At 43.6% G+C, this 25,463-nt stretch overlaps 1 protein-coding gene across 6 annotated transcripts in view; it reads right to left on the bottom strand.

Annotated features, from left to right (window-relative positions):
- Positions 1-25,463, bottom strand: part of PTPRT (protein tyrosine phosphatase receptor type T) — a 1,142,918-nt gene that overhangs the window by 891,811 nt on the left and 225,644 nt on the right. The gene's annotated exons all lie outside the window — the stretch shown is intronic.

Here is a 25,463-nt window from a genome sequence, read left to right as displayed (position 1 = left end):
GGTCAGAAGACTGTGCCCAATGCCTCAAGTTGAGTGGGTGCAGGGAAGCTTGACCTAATGAGAAGAGCTGTCCGCTGAAGACTAACTTACTCTTCCTTCCCCTCCCAGGTGCCAGGCATGAGCAGCAGCAGCCTCTCCTAGGACACCCCTACCTCCAAGTGGCTTCAGTCCTCTGGAATGATGCAAACCAGGCACAGGGATGACAAAGCACAGCCTCCAACCCAGCCTGAAACTTTCACTTTCCTACAACCCCTTCTTCCTCCATGAGGGATCTGAAGCCATCTGCTTCACCATACACCATCCAGTTAATCTCTTTCAACATATAGTTCACCTCAACAAACCTTCCTGAGGCCAGGCACAGTGGCTTGCACCTGTAATCTCAGCACTTTGGGAGGCCGAGACAGGAGGATCATTCCAGCCTGGGAGTTCAAGACCAGCCTGGGCAACATAGCAACACCCTGTCTCTCCAAAATACTGAAAAACAATTAGCCTGGTATGGTGATGCATGCCTGTATTCCAGCTACTTAGAAGGCTGAGGCAGGAGGATCACTTAAGCTCAGGAGCTCAAGGTTACAGGGAGCTGTGATGGCACCACTGCACTTCAACCTGGGTGATAGAGCAAGACACTGTATCAAAAAAATAAAATAAAATAAAATTATAAAATAATAATAAACCTCCTTGAAATTAAGCCCCCACTGCCCAGAAAAGCTCTGCGTTTTTCCACCTCCAGTAACACCTTCCACATTCCTGGGTCCACTATCTTGCCACTGAGTCATGAAGACTTCTGAGAAACACACAAGGGAGAGCAGAGAAAACATCACCGTTTAGGATTTTAGAGCCAGCGGGGCGGAAACTGCTTCTGCTGGAATTTCTGTCTTCCTAGGCAGACAAGCGAAGGAAATGCTGGCTTCCACATGGAGAGGAATACAAGAACCTGCAAACTGCTCTTCCTATCCCACTCACGAAGCTCTCCAAACCACTCTTCCTCCCAATAGCAGTGACATTCCTGGAACAAAAATCCAATCACACCAGTGCCTGCACTGGCCTCCCTTTAATCCTGGAATAAAATCCAAATTCCTTGAGATGGCCCACCAGGCCTTCTTGAAGAGCATCTCAATTCTATTCCTCCAACCTTACCTGCAGCTACTTTCCACTTGCTGGTCCCTGGCCTCACTGGTCTTCCTACAGTTCCTTGAACAAGCCACATGTTCTCCCAGCCCAGAGCCTTTGCACGTGCTATGCCCTCCATCTGGAAACGTCCCTACTTTTCACATGACCGAGAGAAGGAGGTGCCTTCTCTTCCACCAGGTCTCAGTTTACATATCATCTCCCCAGAGAATCTGTCCCAACTACCATATATACGGTCCACAGTTGGAGACTATCTGCATTAAGCACTTGGTTGGTTTTAGTCCCAGTATTTATTGTAATTTGTAAATATGTGTCTGTGATCTCTTACCTCCCAGTGGTATATATGCTTCATGAAGGCAAAGAATATTGTTCATCTGAGTCGCTGTTTATTCCCTGTGCCTGGTACACAGTAAGAGCTCAATAAACTCACTGTATGAATGAATAAACCCACTCCACATTTTTATGGATAAAATGAATATTCACCAGTGTCATTTGTGGCCAGACATTATAAAATGTTGTGCATGTGTGTGTGTGTTATATAGTATTTATATATAGTATATATTATAAAATATGTAATATTTATATAAAATATGTGATATTTATATATATACTTTATATATTATGCAAAGATAACATGTATCTTTACATTTATTATAATGTAACTCTAAAGATACATATGTACGTATGTATGTATGTATGTATCTACATTGATCTAGGCCTCACCAGTTCCATTTTGCAGATGAGGAAACTGGAGAGTGAGAGGTTAAATAAATTGCCCAAAGGCACACAGCTAATAAATGACAGCTATTTGACTTGTGCCACCACCAATCACAGCTCTGGATAGTTTATCTCTGTTCTGGGACTAAAGGCAAGTGTCCATGCACTCCCTGCAGTGGAACACAAAGAGGGTATGGTGAGTACAACTGGGCTCATTTTCTTCCCCTGCATCTGCAGAGCCTACTTGGGTGTCAGGCCCAGGGAGAGGCTTGCCAGCCGCCACACCTCTGTAATGGCCACTGGCAGGAATGGTTCCTCTCCCCTGTTCTACTTTATATCCTGCAGGAATCCGGCCACTGAGGAGGATTTAACTGTGTCTGCCAGGGCATCTGCTGTTTCTCCTGGGACTAATCTGCCATGAAGCAGATGCAAAGCTTCATTTATCACTTCCAATGAAACATGGAAGAGACAAAACCCTAGCGGATGCTCCCTGCTTCCAGTGTCCAACAGGGCAGGGCTTGTCCCATCAGGGCCTCCAAGGTGCCTGTTTCCCTGAAGGAGGGCCCCTCCTCCCATGTCATAGGGCCGCTGCCCCTTGTGCTGGACCCAGGGCTCTGTGGTCTGGATCAGGCCAGCTGAGCTGCTCTGTCCACTGGGGTCCTTTGCTCTTAATAAGGTAAAATTCCCATAACATAAAACAACTATTTTAAAGTGTACAATTCAGTGGCATTTAGTATGTTCACAATGTTGTGCAATCGCTCTTCTATCTAGTTGAAAGACCCTTTCATCACCCCCAGAGAAGACCCCCGACCCATTAAGCAGTCACTCCATCTCCCCTTTCCCAGCCCTTGGTAACCAATAATGTGCCTTCTGTCTCTATGGATCGGCTTTTTCTGGACATTTCCAGAATCATATCATATACATGGAATCATACAATACTCAACCTTCTGTGTTGGGCTGCTTTCAGTTAGAATAATGTTCTAGAGGTTCATCCACAGTATAGCTGGGACACTATGTCCTCGCAAGTTTGGGCCCCTGGCCAGTTAGAGATGTCTAGTCAGAGAGCAGCACAGACAGAGTACAGAGCTGATAGCCAGCCTTTTCTCAACCTCTTCAGACCCACTAAGAAATGGGGGCACCAGAATCATTGCACCTGGAAATTTTCTCCTTCTGCAACAGGTGGGCAATCCCTGGGGGGAACTTGCCCCCAAACAATGAATCACCCTGAGGAGTGCCACAGTAGATGGCAGGGCCCAAACGTGGACCAGACCCATTCAGGACACCAGAGTCCAGCCTTGGCCAGTCCTGGGAGGTCCAATACTCACAAAGAGAAAGGAAAAAACCTTAATATTTACATACCTGGGCACTTTTGCTAAAGAAAACCAAACCCAGAAATCCTAAGAACTAACCAACCCCAAAAGTTTAAATTGTGCTGTATTTTAAGTACAACAGATTGTGGTCTGACCTCACTGTGGCATCAGCAAAGGGTGTTACATACATGACAGAGGGTCAGAATGTTATCAGTTCCTTAGACAGGGGCCCTGAGTTGTCACTATAAATACAACCATTAGATTCTCTGGCAAAAAATTCAGTCTCAGTACAAAACACCCATTACGTCCTAGTGGGAGCATCAGCAACATGTACCATATATACTGGTATAATTCTTGCCCTAAATCTTCCCTTCTTTCTTCACTCAATGTCATGGCAACTTCCATCCAACACAAAAACAGCAGGAGTTACAATGGGGTTTCTCAACTTCAATCACTGCACTGTTGACATTTTGAGCAAGGTATTTGCCCTGGGGTTGTCCTGTGAATTTTAGAATTTTTAGCAGCATCCCTGGCCTCTACTCACTAGATGCCAGGATCACCCCTCCCACAGTTCTGACAGCCAAAAATGTCTCCAGACATTGCCAAATGTCATCTGAGGGCACAACATCAAGAACCAGCCACTTCGACTCAGGTCAAAGAGAGCAGCTACCGGGAGATTTCTGATTGAGGTTGCATGAGCAGTGCAGGTATGGGATTTTGAGCCGTGCTTCCAAAATTAGGTGAATTACAATCAACCCTGAATTTTCCAGGGGCCAATTATTCACATTTCCCCAACCCCTGTGCACATACTACCTGCATTCCACCCAATTCCCAGCCACTCACAGGCAGCTGGCATGATGGGAGAGAAAAAGAAATTTGGAATCAAGAATACAGGCTTACAGGAAAGTTGGATTATTTTGTTTTGTTTAGACTAGAGAGACTTGTGCTTGTTAAAATGCACCCTCCTTGCATCTTGCAAAGTTTCAATGCTGCCCAACCTTCCCCCAGCCCCTGGCAGCAGAGTCACTGAAGAAAAGGGAAGAGGTCCCCTTCCTCTCATCTCTGGATGGCAGGAATTCTCTCCTGTTCTCCATAGAGCAGGGAAATTCTAATGCTTCCCCTCTCCCTCCAGAGGCCAATCTCCTTCAGGCAAATAGACAAGGGGAGAGGTCTTTTCTGGGGGATCAGACCAAACAATATCGCAATGTTTGAGGGCACAGAAGAACAACATATACACAATAAGAGAAAGCCTCACTTTCATATTACAGTAAATAAACTTAAAAAATCCCCTCCATGTCTCTTTCACTCCAGCCCTTGCTCCTTTTCTTTCCTCCCCTGCACACCAAACTTCTTGCAAGAATTGTGTTCATTCACTTTGTCCACCCTCATACCTTTCACTCACTCTCCAATCCAGTGCATGAGGCCACCCCATCCCAGGACTCCCTGAAATTGTCTTGCCAAGGTCACCAATGAGTGTCTCTAACCTTGTCACTGAATCTAATGACCACCCCTTCATCCTCATCTAGGATGTAAAATCCATGAGAACAGTGAATTATGTCTGTCTTGTCCACTTTTGTATCCCTAGTACTAGAACAGTGCCTGGCACATAGTAAGTGCTCAATACATATATTTGTTGAATGAATGCATGAGTGAATCCCACTTGGCTTCTCCAAGGTATTTCCAATGCTGACCACTCCCTCTTTGTATCCTTCCCTTGGTTTCTAGAAAGTGACATGCCAATGGTTTTCCTCATACCTCCCCGAGGACTCTGTCCATCTCAGCCTCTTTATGGTGTCTGCTTCCTTGGGCGATCCATGAGATGCTCTTCACGGCCCTGCACCAGGACCCCTTCTCTTCTCACTCAACAACACTCTTTTCCCAGACTATCTCATGGCCTCAGTTACCACCTAGGGAGGGCAGTACTGTTTGAGCTGCCCTACATCTTATCATGATTTGTATCTAGGAACACCTGATTCATCCTCTGGAGAACTACCCCTTCCCACTCCAGCCTGCCCCAGGTATTGGCACATATCTCAGGGTTGGCTTCTCAGAGCCTCATCTGCCCCTGGCCTGAGTGAACAGCTCAGGGATGGTCACGTGGCTCAATACAAGCCAATGCAAGTGTGGCCCAGGATTTGAATGGTTGATGATGAAACTTCTCTCTTTTCCAGTTAGCTTAGAGAAATGGAGATTTGGCTATCTTGCTTCTCTAAGGAAAAAGTACGTCCAGGAGTTCAGCCAGCTCACAAAAAAAATGCAAAGTGAAGAGATAAGAGACAGAGAGCAAAAGATCTGGAACTGATGACCTCATGTAAGCCCTTAAATTCAGAGATGCTTGAAGGACCCCACCCCAGGAGTTTCCAAGGAAATGACCCAATAAATTTACTTTTTGCTTATGCCATTTTGGGTTGGAGTCTATCATGGATAACCAACAGCCCCAGCTACAGCAATGACTGCCACATCTGTACCACCAGGCCTGATTCAACTCTGAGCATCAGACCCGCGTATCCAATTGTCCATGGACATTTTTATGACCTCTGCCAAACGGACAGGCTGCTGGGAACACATTCCCTGAACCCAAATCTGGCTTGATTAGAAGAGCTCCTCACCACGTACACAACCAACCCCCCATGTTGTCCTCATCCCACTGTTAGATATCTTGCCAACTACAACCCTATTACAAATGTTGACTTCCTCTCCACTATGATTTCATCCCATTGCTAAAAACAGAAACTTGGGATGCTTCTGTGGGGAAACTTATCTCCAAGATGTCTGCCATCAATTCTTTACCTCCCTGGACATGCATGTCATTCTCAGCTAAGAGCTGAGCTAGGGCCTATTCCTTCTCTCCCTTTGCATCTGCTCTGGCCTTAGTTATTTTCTTCCCCAATAGAATGCAGTAGTAGTGATGTTCTGGAACTTCTGAGCCTAGGTCATAATAAACTTCACAATATCCACTGCCACTGAAGAAGTTGGTCTATTCTGAGGTGGCCATGATGGAAGGAAGCCCAAGCTAGCCACAGGAAGAAGCCATGTAGAGACAGAGTGCAATGTCAACTACCCTCCAGCTATTCCAGTTTTCTCAGCCCTGGTGCTAGCCATGTGAGTAGAGCAGCCATTCTTGGATATTCCAGTTCTAGCAAATGCCACTTGAAGAAGAAGCAAGATTCCAGTTATATGGATTCATTTGAGCTGGCTAGCCATTTTTTGCCTTTGATCCACCCCAGCAGAAGCATCAAACATTATGGAGTGGAGACAAACTTTTCAAATGTGCCTGCTCCAATTCATGACCCACAGAATCATGAACACATTAAACAGTCGTTGGTTTACATTGTTAGGTTTTGAAGTACCTTGTTATGCAGCAAAGATAACTGAACCACTCAGCTTTTATGTTTGCCAAACCATTCCTGAAATCTACCCAAAACCAAACACTACTCTCTAAGGTCACCCTGGCCAGAAAAACCTCTATTGTAGAACTGAGACAAAGTTATTGATTTGCCCATCTTTCTCCCTTACCATACCTTGTACTACTCCAGGGCTCGGCACAGTGGCTGGTGCTAAGACATCCAGTATGCATCCAATGAACGAATGAAAGGAAGGAAGAAGACCTGAGTGCCATTGCCCTCCGTGAAAATGTTCTGTGAGTCCTAGAACTAACCGTGTCTTTGGGATTCTGTGGCAGCAAAGTGGTACTGCAAGTGTTATTATAATAACAGTGACAGAATCCAAACCTAGTAGTCATTAACCATCCCCAAGAGAGCTAGTTAGCTAGCAAAGAAGAAAGCCCCCTCCTCAGGGTTGGGAGTGCTGGTGCCCTGACGGCACTTGGCTTCATACTGAACTCCCCACGCCTTCTCACAGAGCCGATCTGTCTATAAAATTGGTGGTTTCTATAGAAACAGAGGCACTGTAGTAAAGCGAAGGGAAATCGTACATTCTGTCAGCGTACGGAGATCAATCCTGTTCTTATATGGGGCCAGGACTCTTTCACGCTGTATTTTTGAGCATCTCAACTTTCATTTCCATCCAGCCATCTCATCTCATATTTATGAGGCTCCTGCACTGGTAATCTTGTCCCTTCTCACCTAGCTGCCTTTGTTAACTATGACCATGGGCGGAAGTCTGTGGAAACAGCATGGAATCCCTGGCATCCCCTCGTAGTGCCAATAGCTCCAAACCCCAACCTGAGAGGCAGAACTGGGATCCCTGGTGTTCTGGGGTGGTAACCAAGATGGTGGACGGAGACACTACAGAGGAGGCACCACAGCCTTCCACCTAGACATTATAAAAATCTACTCTGTAATCGGGTACGTGTTTTACATGCCTATACCTTAGCTTTAGACAGTCTCCCTGCTCTTAAATATTAATATGTCTGCAATCTCTGTTTTGCACCGCAAAGTGCAAGTGGCTTTCTAGCAGGCAAGGAAACAGAGTTTAGCTTGTATTTGAATTGCTCATGCTGTCTCTGATCATCTACAGAGAAAATTAGAAAAGGCACAGGTTATATTTTAGTATTTTAGATGAAGGTCCAAATTTTGAGGCACATGTTAACTCATGAAAATTGTCTGCTTCAATCAAGATTCACTACTAAAATAAGAAATAGTGTGATGTTTTCTTCATCAAAGAGCACTTTTATTTCTGACCTAACAGCACTAAATGTATTTTGCCCTTTTCCTGTTCTAATAAATGGCTGGTTGGATGAATAGAAATAAAATGATAGATGGATGAGAGAATGAAGGATGGATGGAGGGATGCATGGATGGGTATAAATCATGGACGTGTGGATATATGATAGATGGATGGGTAAACAGGAGATGGATGAATACATGGGTAGATGGATGGGTGGGTATATGGATGGATGGTTGGATTCATGGAGGGGTGGATGGACGGATGGAGATGAATTATAAATGCGTGAATGGATGATGGATGAGTAGACGGGGGATGAGTGGATGGATGGGCAGATGAATGGGCAGATGGATGGATGGAGAGACGGGAGAGGGATAGATGAATAAATAGATGGGTGGGTGGGTAAGAGGGTGGATGGATGGATGATAGAGAAATCACCCATCAGCATAACTTTTCTAAGATGTAAATCTAATCATCCATCCATTTATTCAATTACATTTTTGAGCACCTACCACGTACCAAGCAAGATGTGAAAAGCACTGAGGATTCAGCACTGGATATCTGAGATAAGGTCCCAATCCTTGAGGACCTAAGATTTCAATATCTTTAAAGTAGTAAATAGATTTAAGGCAATAAAAGTGGGTGCAGGGAGAGGAGTGCATCATCTATTACCGTGATCCAGGTGAGAGTTGATGGTAGCTTGGTCTAGGATAACGGCAGTGGATATAGGGAGGCAGAAATAGATTCAAGAGTTATCAGCAGGCCTTGATAGCTGACTCAGTTGCACAGCCCTGAGTCTAAATCTCAGTTCAGCCACTTATACGCTGTGTAAGCCTCAATTTCCTCAGCTGTAGATTGTGGATAATTGTACCTATCTCCCAGAGTTGCTATGAGGAATAAATGAGATGAAGTATGTGAAAGAGTCAGACATAGGGCCTGGCCAAGAAAATGTTTTTAACACCAAAAGCCTCCATTTTAGGGAAAGACACCCAAATCCCTGCTTCTTGACCCCAGGCTATGAGCTGTGAGGAATACTAAATGTTATTAGGGTTAAACAGCAGTCAGAAGGTTGAGAGAGACTCAAAGGCATAGCAGGGCAGGGTCATGTGGCCATGCAGGGTCCAGCCTACTTCCTCCCCTCTCCCAAGGATGCAACTAGCTGTGTGCCACAAGCCTGCTCCACACCACATGAGTCTACATGTCATGCCACCATGGCTAGCCATTAAAACCACTTCAGAAGGCTGGGCCCACCCATCGCAGTTGGCACAACCACCAAAATTGAACTTTCATGGAGCCAGAATCAAAGGGCTGCATAAACTAGGATTGTGTCCTCCTCCATCAGAATCATCTTGCCTCTGCATAGCCATGAAGGACAGTGAGAACAAAAATAAGAATAGCTAGGCAGAAATCTAAGCAAAATAGCATAGGAACAAAAAGCAGGGACACTGGAACAGCTAGATTGCCTGCTTTAAACCTCAATTCTGCCACTTACTAGCTCCATCACCCTGGGCAATCTGCACAACTTCTACGTGCTTCAGTTTCCTTATCTGTCAAATGGGAATAAGTATCTTCTTCTAGGCTTATGATAACTAAGGTGTGCAAATATGTAATGCAGCTGGAACATCACCTGGAATACAGTAAGCAGTATATAAGTGTTTGCTCTAGATCAACTTAATCACTGCCAAGCACTAATATGCTCCAGTTACCTCACTGAGTACATAAATGCACTATTCCATTTGGTCCACATGACAATCCTGAGAATGGGTTACAAAGCAGTGGGTCTGGAAATAGATCTACCAGCATCTTGCTTTATGGGCAGACACAGAACCTCTCTGAGGCTCTCTTTTTCTCACCATTAAAATGGGTACATAGCACTAACAGCAGGTACCTAATAAATGAGAGGGTGGATTCTTTTGTATATACTCAAAAAAAAAATCTTAGGTTGGAAAAATAGTCCTTTTGTAGACACAAATCTGAACCCAGCAAAGCCATTACCTCCACTTTCATGCCCTTCAGCTCATGCCTTCAATGGGTTCCTTCCCCACCAGCCTTTCTCTTTTTAACAACACTCTGTGCCGCTGCAGAATCTGCAAAGAAAACTGGACCAAGCCAACCCAAAGGAAGTTCTGAGGGTGGAGGAAAGGAAACCAAATCTAAACTAAATGACAGCTCCCTTGAGTAGGTATCCTGAGAGTCAGCAGAGGGGCAAGGCTGCACAAAGGCGGGGAGGGTAGACAGAGCTGTGCCTTCCACCACTGCCAAGGTCTCAGCTAGCAGGCACACAGTGGAGGCAGGCATGGCCATCCACAGTGTGCAGAAGACTGAGGCTCAGAGATGTTAAGAAATGTACCAGAGGTCACACAGCTCAGTAAGACGTAGAGCTGGGATTCGAAAGCAGAGCTAACTGTCTCCAAGTGCCCCTGCCATGGTACCCACTGCCATCCCTAGGTGAATCACACAAGATAAAAGTATAGGTGAGTCTGTAGTTAAGCCATAACTTGTTGTTCACTTGAAGAAGAGCTCAGATGACCTCTGTTCCTGGCGGGGGAAGTATCTTCTCACTTCCACCTGTAGTTAACCCTGTAGAATAGAGTCTACCACACTCCTAGAAGAGCCTCTGGCCCCAGCACTCAGAAGAGTCATCCATCTAAAGCTGCCCAGCCCGTGGAGAAGCTGAGCCCTTCCATTTATGTAAAGGCAGCAGAATTCCACCTTGCCAATTTCTTAGTCTCTCCAGGGAAGACCTCCGATGACTGAGACTGGCTAGACCAGGGTTTCTCAATCTTGGTATTATTGGCATTTTGGAACAAATTCTTCTCTGTTTAGGGGCTGTCCAGTGCTTTGTAGGGTGCTTAGCAGCATCCCTTTCCTCTTTCCACTGGATACCATTAGTACCCCTTTCAGTTGTGACAAGCAAAAATATCCCCAGAATGGCCATATATCCCCTGAAGGGAAAAATCACCTGAGATTGAGCATCACTGCCCTGGATGGCTATATCACAGCCTGGGAGATAATGGACGAGCCTGGGAGATGTCACAGGGGGAGGAGGGACTCTAAGACCTCACATGGGATGGCTAGACCCTGGTATGATCACTTGAGCTGAGGGTGGGCCCTCGACTCTGCACACCGTTAGTTCAATCCTGCCAGAGTTGATTGGTCTCAGTGAGACTAACTCAGTAGATCCAACTCATAAGAGGTTGATGTGTAACTTGTATTCCAGGCTGTTGATTTCCCAGGAGAAACAGACCTTGCAAGCAGATCAGATTTTCCTGTTATCTGGCCAGTGCCTTCTTCTCTAGAGGGAACTTTGGGGAAGCAAAATCATGATAAGGCTCTTGTTTGGTGAGCAGGACTGGAGGAAGGAATTGATGGAAGACTTGGGTGAGTGCTCCTGGGCCAAACCTCCCTCCCCTGGTCTGGGAGGACAGCATCCCAGCACCTCTTATCACTTTCTGTCTCCTATAGTTAAGCCATGACCTGATGATATGTGCAACAGTTTGCCTATCAGACAGCTCTGCCAGCCTGCAAGTTCCAGAAAGGCAAGCGCAGCATGTTATCCACATCTTCAGCAGTAAGTGCTACACAGAAGATGCTCAGTCAACGTGTGTGTTTGCTTTTTTTTTTTTTTTTTTTTTTTTTTTTTACCATTTGCAGTCACCTTCCTAAAAAGGAAGGGTGTCTGGGGAGGGGAGGAAGAAAGGAAGCAAAGAGATTTCCTGTTGCAGAAGAAAAATGGCATAAACTCTAGAAAGGCTACCATATCTGTAATTTGACCTGAGCTGAGCAACATATCCAGGATTTAAATGATGCTGGTCACTCACTTCTTTCTAGGTCACCTTTGTCCAAGGAGACATCCTTAGAATCACAATATTAGGAGAAGACGATGGAAGAAGAGAGGAGAGAAGGGAAAGGAGGAGGGAAGGGAGAGAAAGAAGAAAAGGGCAAGGAGGAGAGGAAGAGGAAGAAGGGAGAGGAGAAGGTTAAGGAAGGGTAGAAGGGGAAAAGAAAGGAGAAAGAGGGAAGGGCCAGGGAGGAGAGGGAGGAGGATTTACACAGAAGCTCATTCCCTATGGACAACATGAGTTTAAGAAACGCCGCACACTCTATCCCCCTCTTAGTGATGCACAACACACGTTGCCATATCAATATAAATCGTATTAATGATCATCATCAACATTTATTGAGCTTTTACCGTGTACCAGACACTATTCTACAAGCTTATCTGTATTAACACCGTTAATCCTTCCCACAGCCCTGCGAGGCACAGATAACATTAAATAACTTGGTTACTCTAGGTTACTGGCCAGTTAGTAAAGTTGCACAGCTGAGAAACATGGCAATTCACAGACCCCACAATGTCCTGCATTAAAAGCCTACAACCCCAGAATTTCCCACACTTGCTTTTTATGTTTGTTGTCACAAGCAGCATCTTTTAACAGGCTGTGGAACACATTCTGGAAAACACAGTTCAAGGACAATGTAGGTTTGGTTCACCCTACTAAGTGCATGCCTGAGGCCTCCCAAGAATAAGCCTCAATTGTCATAACTGAGGGGCATAACCGTAATTAGTATGATTATTAACACTTATTTATTATAACATTATCCATTTACTTATACTTACATTATTGTTCCTTAAGCTTTACAATTTCTTCATGAGTAAAGTACAGAGATTACTGTCCTCATTTTCCAGACGCAAAGACTGAGGCTCAGGAAGACTACCTGACTTTGATCCCCAGCCCACAAGCCACAGTGCAGCCCAGGAACAAAGGCTGAGGCAATACATTCTCACGAAGACTTCAATGCAGGGGCAAAGCCAAGGCAGAAAATGTGAGGGAAGAGGATAAAGAAAGGAAGAAGGAAGGAAGGAAGGAAGGAAGGGGGATGAACCTATACAAGGCAGTGCATCCCTGGGCTGGCCACAGCTTTGCCAGGAAACATCACCGCTTGCTTGGGCACACGGCAGTGTGGAAGCCCTTGGTCTTAGCGCATTCCCTTCCAGGAGAGGAAGGGAGAGGAATTATCTGCTGCCTTGTCCTGGCCCTCTGGTTAAAGCTTTCCCCCCCACATAGGTGGTTAACTCTATTGCATGTACAGGTTGTGATACTCAAGCTCCTCCATGCAGTCGTTGGAAAAGCCAGATCCTACCCCGTGGTATGGGGTTTTTCCAAGCATTGTCTGCCCAAAATTGGTGAGACAGTTTGGATGTTATCCCCTCTAAATCTCATACTGAACTGCAATCCCCAGTGCTGGAGGTGGGACCTAGTGGGAGGTAATTGGATAATGGGGGTGGGATCCTCATGAATGGTTCAGCACCTCCTTTTGGTGCTCTCCTAACAATAGTGATTGAGTTCTCACAAGATCCGGTTGTTTGAAAGTTTGTGGCACCGCCCCCAATAACTCTCTCTCTTGCTCCTACTCTAGCCATGTGAGACACCTACTCCCCCTTTGCCTTCTGCCTTGATTGTAAGCTTCCTGAGGCCTCCCCAGAAGCCAAGCAGATGCCAGCACCATGCTTTCCGGACAGCCTGCAGAACCATGAGCCAATTAAATCTTTTTTTTTTTTAATAAATTACCCAGCCTCAGGTATTTCTTTCAGCAATGCAAGAATGGCCTAACACACTTGGGGACCAAAGACTCTGCAGCTCCCACCTGGGCAGAAAGGGCAGAGGAGACTGTGACAAAGTCTCACCTTCTCCCCTAGGGGAAATGAGACAGTCAGTGTTGTTAAGAGTACAGGTGACAGCAGCAACTGTCAGAACTATGCACTGGCCAAGAAGTCAAGGCTTGGAGAACAGGCGGGTCAAGTGAATCTAGGAGGCACATAAACTGAGTCCAAGATACCATGTCTTTGAATCCAAAAATAAGTATTCCTTCATTCAGTGGCAAAAAGCATTCAACTCACCAACCACCCCAGTGCTCAAGTCACCTGGATCTAAACCACTCATTGGAAATGCAGATTTCTGGGCCACACCCAGAACTAAAGGAGCGGCTTCACTGGGAGATTCAACTGTGGAGTCTGCATATTTTTAACAAGCTCTCTAAGTGACTTTTGTGGTCACGAAATTTTAGAAACACCTACGACAGCATCAAAAGCTGCCCTGAGCATGCCTGAACTCCCCAGCTCATTTGATAGGGAAAAATCGAAACCTAGAAGTGATTAACTACAGATCAATAAAACAGAACAATGAATCATCCCAAAGGTCGAGTGGCGGTAGGCAGCAATACACAGCAAGCCAATCTAATTAGGGGCCCTCGTAAACGTCACCTGCTCATAAACATTTATAAAAACAGGTTTCCTGCATATGGAAAGGTGTTAATTTTTCATATAGCTGCAGGTAAAGTAAATGTATTTTTAATCTCATACATTGATTTAACACTGTATTTCTTTTTGAAAGACTGGGAGACTCAGCCTTTGTTTACTGATTTCTATATCAGAGAAACTGCTGGAGAGAGACACCAGAGCATACTTTCTCTCCTCAGGAATCACGGACGACTTCTGATTCTTCCATATTAAGACTGTCCCTTGGTTCTCAGAGCCCGGGCTGACATCAGATGCTATCTAATAGAGACAAATGACACACGGTGAGGCAAGGCATGGAAGAGGGGTGTCAGTTCTGCAAGCAAGATGCTGTCACTTCTAAAGATTTTCATTAATAGACCTTCTAATACCTACTGTTGCACTGCACCCTACCCATCTCTGGAAATTTTTTAACAAACTCAGATTTAATTTTCTTTCTCATTAATTAATTTTTTATTCATCTCTTCCATTAGAGCCAAAACCTCCCAATTACACATTATTAGCTCGGAGGAAAGTTGATAATTGAGATGGTCCCCGGATTCCAGGAGTGCCCTGTGCAGAATGTCTGCTTTAATTAGATTTCCATTAATTACTTTTTTATCAATTAATATTGGGTACTTTGGGCCCAATACTTGTGATCTCCACATCATGCACTCTTAAATGACACCTCATTTATTGCAGTCAGTCAAGCAAGGGACCCAAAAAAAGTTCAGCAGAGAGAGTGGCAGACAGGCTCTGTGCCTCACATGCAAATGACAAAGCATGCTTGCTTGCAGGGGTGAGTTGCATCCCCTAATGTGTACCTTGAGAGGCTAGGCAGGTTAGGAATGAGAGACAGAGAGAGGGAGAGGTGGGGTGGGGGAGAGAAGGTGGGGGACAGGGAGAGAGGGAGACAGGGAGAGGGAGAAAGGGAGAGGGAGAGACGGAGGAAGGGAGAGAGGAGGGAAGGGAACGGGAGAGGAGGGAAGGGAAGGGAAGGGGAGGGGAGGGAGCAAGGGAGGAGAGGGAAGGGTGGGGAAGGGAAGAAGGGAGGAAGGGAGGAGGGGTGGGGAGGAAGGGAGGAAGGAGGGGAAGGGAAGGGAGGGGAAGGGAATGGAAGGGAAGGGTGGGGAGAGGAGCAGAGGGAAGGGGAGGGGAGGGGAGGGAGCAAGAGAAGAGAGGGAGGAGAGGGAAGGGTGGGGAAGGAAAGAAGGGAGGAAAGGAGGAGGGTTGGGGAGGAAGGGAGGAGGGGAGGGGAAAGGAAGGGAGGAGAAGGGAAGGGAGGGGAAGGGAACGGAGGGGAAGGAAGAGGGGGGAGAGGAGGGGAGAGGAGGGGACGGGAAGGGAGGGGAGGGGAAGAAGGAAGCAAGGGAGGAGAGGGAAGGGTGGGGAAGGGAAGAAGGGAAGAAAGGAGGAAGGGAGGAAGGGTGAGGAGGAAAGTGGGGGAGGGGAGGGGAGAAGGGAAGAAAAGGAAGGAAGAAAGGAAACCTGTAGACAAACATAAAAAGTGTCTAGTCCAACCAAATCATTCGCAGATAGATAAATGATGGCCAGGGAGCCAAGTGGCCTCACCAACCCTACACAACATTGGACTAGAACATTTTTCTCCCCTCCACGTTGTTCCCTGCACCTCCCTCTACCCCTTTACTAGGGGAACACATAATTTATCATTTACACTAGGACACTTTTAAGAGAGAAAAGGACTGCTGTTAATAACTATACTGGGGAACAACAGGCACAAACCACAGCACACCAAGATGTATTGTCACCCAACCCATCACCCCTCGGCTGTTAACTTATGAACCTCCTCCTGAGACCCACTTTTTCAAGGTGGCAACTCTGCCTCTGCAGCCTTAATATAGCTCAGTATTTGCCTGGAAAATCAATATGCATTGATTAATGACAATAATATGATGCAACCTCCACCCTCTGAATTCGCTTAGTATTCCCACTTTCTGTCTTAAATTAAATGTTTCAGTTCACCCAGTATCTTTTCCCAACTCATTTCTCAACTATTCTTTTATAGAATGTAACTTAATTGTACTCAATACCCTAACCTAATTAGGTTAGCCTAATGGTTAAAAGTAACCCGAAACTGGACTACTTGGGTTTGAACTTAGTGGGGTGCCTTTGGGCAGGTTCATTAAGTTTTCTACGTGAGCTTTCTTATCTGTAAAATAGTACCTACCTCATAGGGTTCTTATGACAATTACATGAGCTCATGTACGTTAAGTGCTTAGAATAGTACCTGGTTCATAGAAAGTGCTATGTAAGTACTTGCAAAATTAAATAAAAATAAAAAGTTAGAGAAACGGTGATCACCAAAAGACATAACTAATTTCTCGCCCTAAACTAAGCGGAATATCTCGAAGTCAAGGAGAAGAAAAGAAAACCAGATGTGACTGAGCATAGCTTCCTGTGCCAGGGACTGAGACCAGTACTTTGGATGCACCATCTCATTTAATTCACAGAAAAGCCCTTGAGAGTAGGTATTGCTATTATCTCCATTTTATAGATGAGAAAACAGAGGTTCAGAGAGATGCTATGACTGGCCTCCACCATACAATAAAGCCAAATCCCCTCAAAATCCAGTACAGGTGGGACAACTGGAAAAAAAATAAAACAAAATCCCAGGGTTTCAGGCTGACTTTCACCTTCTGCTTGAATCCTCTTTGTTTCTAGCTTCCACTAGCGCCTACCCCAAGGGAGCTCTGCTCCCTTCTTTAAGGCCAGAACCCATGCATAAGCCCTTCCTTGGCTCTGTGAACAGCTGACACAGGCTGCAACTTGCAGAAAGATTTCCTAAGTCCTTAGGGGGAGTCCAAGAGAGAACAAGGACAGGAGACATAGAAATAGCCCAGCCGACAATGGATAGTGCCTCATCTTCCGGAGGGACTCACTCCTTACCAGGGACCTCGTGAGCTCATCTCATCCCATGCTCAGATTCCTAGAACATCACTCTCACCTCCAAGGGCGGGCCCCCCTTTCAGACACCTTGTCCCTCCCATCATCTACTTAACGGAATGTCTGGGTTCTTAGGTGACAATGAGCAAGTCTGGACTCTGACCACCCAACCTACTTACTAGCTACTAGGAACTCCCTCATATACAGTCACCAACTAGATCATATGTCAATTTTAATAAATATTTTCACTGATTTATTAGTCCATTTCTGCTGATACAACAAAATACCTTAGACTGGGTAATTTATCAATTGTAGAAGTTTATTTTTCACAGTTCTGAAGGCTGAAAAGTCCAAGATCAAGGTGCTGGCAGGTTTGGTGTCTGGTGAGAGCCTGTTCTCTGCTTTCAAGATGGCACCTTCTTGCTGTGTCCTCACATGGTGGAAGGGGAACTGGAGGACCTAACAAGTTCCCTCTAGCCCTTTTATAAAAGGACTAATCCCATTCACGAAGATGGAGCCCTCATGACCTAAGAACCTCCTAAAGGCCCCATCTCTTAATACTGTTGCACGGGGGATTAAGTTTCAACATGAATTTTCAAGGGATACAAACATGAGACCTTAGCAATGGCAAAATATCTCATGCAGTCACATTAATAGAAGTACCTGCTCTCTGGGTATGTGTAGTCGCCAGCCTGCATCTGTCACTGTTTCCTCTCCCCCCAGTATTGGGATCACACTGCGTACATGCACACAGGTACACACATGTATACACACACAGCCCTTAAGCAACTGAGTTGCTAAACAACCAGCAGGTAATACAAGCAGCAGCTGCCAGAGTGATACAAGGATGTCGTAAACAGCACCAGAGCAGAGAGTAAGAAGCACCCTAAATAATTCATTTCCCTTTGTTGGGAGAATATACCCAGACAGGTATAGCTGTTCCCATTTGTAAATCACTAAGAATGAAAAACTATAACCAATATGGGGCCTAGGAAGATATTTTGTAAATTAAATAAGAATGAAGTATACAGACAATATATATTTTTCTAAGATGATTTATTGCATGAAACACCATTAAATTTCAGACTCTGTTTTGTGTTCATAAATTCAAAAAAACCTGGTTTCCATGAAAAACAATTTTTTTTTTAAAAAAAGAGATAAACAGATAAAAAGAGATCTGGTTTTAAAAGCTAGAAAAAAAATGAAGGTAGGTAATTAAAATAAAGAAAAGCCTGTTTGAAATCCAATTGTTGATAAGAAAATTTTAATGCTGTAAGGAGCAGAACTGTGGAATACAGAAGCAGCGCTGTGTAGAACTTTCCAGAAATGAAGAAGAAAAGAAGATGGTGATAGAGATTGCTATGGTGCTGTTGGTGCTCCAAAAACATAAAACCTTATTTTATCCCTCATTCCAAGCAGACCTCCATATTGTGATACCCTTACTCAGAGATGTTGGATATTTTAGTTATTATGCACAACTGCATGCTGGTTCAATAAGGAAAATAGGAAGTAAGTCCTTAAAAAGAAAGATTATAGCTACATTTCACTGGAAGGAAGTAGAATGAGTGTCCTGGAACAGAGGCAAAGGTTAACACAATGTTATTCCACATCACAGACGCTTCACAGAAACGAGCAAAGAAGTGGGGTGTGCACTCCTTTGGGGCAGGGGAGAGGAAAAGAAACCAACTCAACTGCCTTCTAAAGGAAGAGCATGTGGGAGGGGGCCACCACACTCACCAGGGAGGGGTACTGTGGTCAGTCGAATGATGGGCCCCTAAAAATAAGTATCCACATTCTAATCCCCAGAACCTGTGTATATGCTACCTCACACAGCAAAAGGGACTCTGCAGATGTAATGAAGCTAAGGATCTTGAGTGATGAAAGGAGGCTGGATTATCCAGTGAGGCCCAGTGTAGTCACAAACGTCCTTATAAGTGAAGGAGTGGGGTGAGAGGGTCAGAGAAGGAGGTGTACTGATGGAAGCAGAGACTGGAATGACTCAAGGCCATGAGCCCAGGAATGCAGGTGGCCTCTAGAAGCTGAAAAAGGCAAGGAAACAGATTCTCCCCTAAAGCCTCCAGAAGGAATGCAGTCCTGCTGTCACCCTGCTGAGTTTAGACTTCTGACCTCCAAAGCTGTAAGAGAACAGATCTGTGTTGGTTTAAGCCACTAAATTTGTGTTAACTTGTTACAGCAGCAGTAGGAAACTAATACAGGTAATGTATCCAAAAGAAGAGTAGAAAATGCAGAATTAACTCTCAGCTTCTACATCTTCTACCTAGTTTACAGGGTTGATATCTTCCTATCATTAGTTGAGGCATTAATGTTGAACAACATAATAAATGCAGAATTTCCATAGAGAGTTCAAAGAGCATTGAAACTTTAGCATACTGGGTAAGCCTGTTGTTTCAGGTACCGGTGCAGATAGAAAGCTCCCAATAATAAAATGACCAGAAGTAAATTAGAAATATGAAGGACAAAAGAGATATGTTATATGGATGATGAGAATACCTAAATTACAAAAAAAAATTTAGAACAGATTTAAAAATAAGCTATACTGAATGTCCTAAACATCCTGAATAACGTTTTTCCAAGCATAAAAAAAGAAAAAACAAGACATTTATATAAGTAAATGACTGATCTCAGATTTCTCTACAATACTGGGCTGAAAATGCTAATGATTAAATATCTGCAGGATGTAAAGCACTCTGTTCATTTATGGAAGAAGCAGAAAAGTATTTACAAATGTAAAAGGACTTGGAAAGGATGCACAGAAACACTACCACCACCGTTTACCTCCTCCCTCTGCCAAATACTAAAAGAAATGCCTAACCAGGCCAGGTGTGGTGGCTCACACCTGTAATCTCAACACTTTGGGAGGCCAGGTGGGCGGATCACTTGAAGTCAGAAGTTCGAGATCAGCCTGGCCAACATGGTGAAACCCAGTCTCTACTAAAAATAGTACAGGCTGGGCTTGGTGGCTCACGCCTGTAATCCCAGCACTTTGGGAGGCCGAGGCGGGCGGATCACAAGGTCAGAAGATGGAGACCATCCTGGCTAATACGGCGAAACCCCGTCTCTACTAAAAAATACAAAATAAATTAGCCGGGCATGGTGGCGGGCGCCTGTAGTCCCAGCTACTCAGGAGGCTGAGGCAGGAGAATGGCGTGAACCCGGGAGGTGGAGCTTGCAGTGAGCTTAGATTGTACCACTGCACTCCAGCCTGGGCGACAGAGCAAGACTCCGTCTCAAAAATAAATAAATAAATAAATAAATAAAAATAAAAATAAAAACAGTACAAAAATTAGCCAGACGTGGTAGCGAGCACCTGTAATTCCAGATACTCGGGAGACTGAGGCAGGAGAATCGCTTGAACCCAGGAGGCAGTAAGCCGAGATCACACCACTGCACTCCAGCCTGGGTGACAGAGCCAGATTCTAGATTCTGTCTCAAAAAAAAAAAAAAAAAAAAAAAAAGCCTAACCAAATGGGGTCATTTTTAAAAAATAAAAAATGAGTAGTTACATTTTTAAAGGTTGGTAGTGAGTGCCCAAGCAAATTAAATATGAAATTTTCTTAAAAATTGATGTAAATACGTTATAGAAAGAATATAAATGCTATAAATAGTTCTTTGTAAAAGATACAGATATAAGTTTAAATAATAATTATTAAATTAGAAACATGGATAAAAATCCCGTACATACCATCAACAACTAAGAAAATGAGTAAGGCTTATATGAGGGTAGGTCAAACTATGCTACCCACCCTACCCTGCACAGGGGAAAGCCAATAAAATACTTTGTATTTTGAAGACAATTAAAAATAAGTTTTAGGAAAAATTAAATTTAGATACATACTTAAGGCAGCTAAATGTATCCAAGAGTAAAACCAAAAGCAGACTATAATATGAAAACCTAATCACCCACCACAGAATCAGCAAGCTCTCTAAGGGCCAAACAGCAAATAGTTCAGGCTTTCGGGCTACATCCAGTTATTGCTGCTGCCTGTTCTTTGTTTGGTTTTGCAACCCTTTAAAAATGTAAATCCACCATTCCTAACCTGTGTGCTGTCAAAAACAGGCAGTAGGTTGCCAGCCCCTGCAACCTACTGCCTATAGGGAGTTAGGGAGGAAGTCATCTTTAAAAACAAGCATAAGAAATAGAAAGAATTAAGTGAGATAAAAGTCAGACACAATATAGTTATCACATTAGTATAAATTGCCTCAACTTCTCTAGCAAAAGAAATCGTCTCACAGACTGAGTCAAAATCAAGTATATCGAAATATTTTCCATAAGATGTGATCCTAAGCCATTAGATTGCCAAAAGGTTAAGTTTGAAAGCATGGGTGGATTTAATAGGAAAATGTCAATAGAAAAAAAATACAGATGTACCAATATCCATATCAAAGTAAAATCCAAAGACAAGTCATTAAATAATACCAAAAAAGCTATTCTACATTGATAAAAGGTATAATTCACAAAGAAATATATCAACTATCATGACCTTTTCTGTAGCAGGTAGCAATGCATTGAGATATAGAAAGGAAACTGTTAGAACCCCAGAAATCAACAAAAATACAATAATAGTTTGAGAATTTAATACACCTCTCTTTAAGTCCTGACAGATCAAAAAGGAAAAATTTAAATAAGGAAGTCATGACTAATATAATTAGTAACATTGATTTAAAGACATATATCAAACCTCTCTCCCAACATGGTATTAATTATTTTTCCTGTGCTTTGAGTATTTTTTCAGTGACGATTAAAATAACAAGGCCACAAAAAACCATCACCAGATAATTTTTAAATGTTTTTATGTTGTATTATCTGACCATGAGGCCAAAGTTGGAACAAAACAAGGATATTTCAGCATTCATAAATTAATAGGTTTAATTCAAAGAGGAACATATTTTAAGTTAAAAATCATATATCAATAGATGCCAAACTGCATTTGATTAGAATATCCATTCTTGATTTAAATTCTTAGTAAAATAGTTTAATTATTATTTTAAAGAGATTCTCCACCTACTAAATCCAAGGTTATCAACAGAAAAATTATCATAATTTATAATCAAATTCAGTAAGATATCCAACATAAAAGGAAATAAGTAAACTCACTACTTTTTCATATAACCCCACCAACCAATTTGGAAAGATAACGCCAGGGAAGAAGACATCCTATTCTATAAATACAGACACACACAAAATGCTACAAATACTCATATATAAACAGAGGTGTGATTGCAAATGTTCACAACAAGTCCTCTGGGAAAGAAAGCCCAGATTTATAGTATTTGCTGCTCTCTGTGGCTTAAATAATGCCACAATGACCTATTTCAAAAGACCAACATGTTACCACTGAAGGCAGACATGCAATAAGATACTATTATACAGTGTTTCCAACTTACAGATATAGGACAGACATGAATAACCTCAAGAGTATAGATAGTAAACTGTAGTAAAATAATTAGGGAGTCATGAGTTTTGAAAATTACCTTTGTTTTTACATGTAGTGTATATAGTTGTAGGTTTCTATAACTTAAGTTTAAGAATGCCTGTGTTTAACAAACACCTCATGGAAATTCTGAAAATTTAATAGCTCTTATGAGCAGGTACCAGGCTGACTCCAGCCTATCACCGTTTAAAAAAGCCCCCAATAATCTTAACCAGAAAGATTCAGTACTTGGAAAAATATTACTTAACCTAACTGAGAGCCATAAAACTTCAACAAACAGAGGCACACAAAGCTCACGGATGGAACAACTTAATATGGCACTGACTGATTTTCTTTCAATTCGTCTATACATTTAAGAAATCACAAACAATACCCCCACTTAATTTTCTTTGGGGTCAGTGGAGAAGGGATCCTGAAAAAGCAATCCTAAATTGATGCATAAAAATAAACATTCAAAGAATAGCTAGGAAAATTCTACAACAATAACATTCAATGAGCATTTTATCTTAAAGCTATTACAAAGCTAGAAGGTGCAGAAAAGTGTGTCACTAAACACTGGAGAAGACAGAAGCTATGGTCTCAGTCCAGTGGGGTAGAAAACTACCCAGACAGGTCATTCTAGTTCCACACGGTAAGAACCATGATGGAACAGCCAAGAGGAGTTGGGGGGACTGAGAAGCTTGGGAATACCAGAGAAAGGAAGTGACATCTGAATTGATTTGCCTTTTCGGGTCATTTGAACCTTTCATCAAATTGGCTTCCAGAAAGCTTGTACAATTTAAAATCCCACCACCGGTATATGAAACTATTTTCTAACATGCTTGCCAACACTGGGTATTATACCATTTTTATTTTATCTTGCCTAGCAGCTTACCTTAATTAGCATGCCTGATGTTTAACGAGGCTGGTAATATTTCATAAACGTATCGGTTATTTCTATGTCTATTTTTGTAGAAATCCCTCTTTCCTCTGTGTTCCCTCAGTCCCTCCTGCTCTCTTATTATAGCTTTCAATACACTATGTCACATGAGCTGTCACAGCGGCATGCCCATCCATTTCCCCCAGAGACCGAAAGTCAGAAGCAGGACTGTGTCTGTTTGGTCACTGCATCTGCAACAGAAGGTACTGCCCAACTTACAGTAGAAACTCTGAGAACATACACCCAGTGAACAAGACGGTGGGTTTTAGAGCATCTTCACTTGGGTGTCCAGAGCAATCACATGTGAACCACATCAAAATGGTGCTTTCTACCCCGCAACAGAGTTCTGCCAACATTATTAACGGCAGCTGGGCACAAACAAGGAGGAAAAACAAAAATAGAGCAAGGCTGTAGTTCATTCCATTGTACGTGATCATCAGGCAGAGAAAAGTTTGTAAAATTCAAGGAGAAATTTCTTCAGAAAATACATTTTCCTTAAGAGATTGTTTCAATGTACCTGCGGAACTGTCAGAGAAAATTAGATTCTCCGCAAATAACAGTCACTTGAATTTCTACTTTATTTCTAAAAAGTTCCTCCACTTTAACTTCCATTTGTTGTGCTTTTACAACAACTTCTTTAACAGAGGCATTTGGTCTGGTATTATCTACTCATCAGACTTTGGAAAGGCACTGCAGGGAGGTGATATGACTCTTTAGCAGACAATGAGTTTACTCAAGTTTGCTGTGACATTTATGCAAGAACCCAGCCCTTCCTCTTATAGCTACTTAAAGACACCCTGAGAACAGGAGCTGCTCTATCCCTTTGGTGGCTGCAGTGGGTTGAGTGGTGGCCCCCAGAAGATATGTCCATCTCCTAATCTCTTGAATGTGTGAATCTGACCTTATTTGGAAAATGGGTCTTAGCAGATGTAATTAATTTAAGGTATTTAATTTAATTAATTTAAGGTATTGAGATGAGATCATCCTGGTTTACCAAGGTGGGCCCTAAATCCAGTAACAAGTGTCCTTATAAAAAACAAAAGAGGAAACGACACACATACATGGAAAAGAAGGCCAGACCAGGTGGAGACCAAGGCAGAGAGTGCAATGATGTGGCCACAAAGAACGCTGACAGCCACCAGAAGTTGGAAGAGACAAGAAACTGATTGTCCCCTAGAGCCTCCAAGGAAGTACAGCCCTGCTGACACCTTGATTTCAGACTGTGGACTCCAGAACTGTGAGAGAACAAATTTGTGTTGTTTTAAGCCACCAAATGGATGGTAATTTGTTACTACAGCCCTAGGAACCGAATACGGTAACCAACCTCATTCACCAGCCCCCAATACCTTTGTGGCATTTGTATTCCCCCACCCCCACATGCTGCCTCCTTCCCTCCTAGGCTGTTATTCAAACCATTGCAGCAGCCTCCTCACTGGCCTCCCTGCCTTCAGCCTTGCCCTCTCCAAGCCCACCCCCTTACCAGATGTCAGGAAATTCCAAAACTCAAACCAAAGGCTGATATGTTCTTGCCCTACACTTCACTCAATGCTGGCAACCCAATGAGGGACATCAGGATAAAATCGAGGATGTGCAGTCTGTGCTTGTGAATTCCTACCACCTGGCCCCAGCTAGCCTCCCACACCTTATATCTGCAGAGACAAATTCCCCCAAATACCCTCTCCCCTGGCCAGAAGTGACCTCCACATTCAGCCCTGATTGTGGAAGGCTGTCACAGGCTGTTCCTTTTGCTGGGTAAGCCCTTCACCCTTTCAAGTCTATGTTCAACTGTCATATCCTTTTTGAGGACTTTCTTTAGCTCTTCCCTCCACCTCTACTGCCACCCTTAACAGAGCGGAGTTCTCTCCTCTGGCATCCATTGTCGATAGCCCACTCCTGAGTTACAGCAACAACGACCACCTGACTCCACTCATCTGTTGACCTGTCCATTTCTCCATTAGCCTATGATCTCCTTTAGGGCAAGGTTCATCCTTATCTGATTCATCTTTGTATCTCAGAGCCTAGCCTAATACCAGGCACACAACAGGGATCCAGTGGAGAGAGAGATGGATAGGTGGGTAGGTAAAGACACAAATGTGTGGTTGAACACACAAACTGGCAAAGTTCCAAAT

Source organism: Symphalangus syndactylus, chromosome 24, assembly GCF_028878055.3.
Source record: "Symphalangus syndactylus isolate Jambi chromosome 24, NHGRI_mSymSyn1-v2.1_pri, whole genome shotgun sequence".
In the NCBI taxonomy this organism is placed as follows: Eukaryota; Metazoa; Chordata; class Mammalia; order Primates; family Hylobatidae; genus Symphalangus; species Symphalangus syndactylus.
Note: the sequence above shows the minus strand (reverse complement) of the source record. Positions and strands in the feature narration are given on the sequence as shown.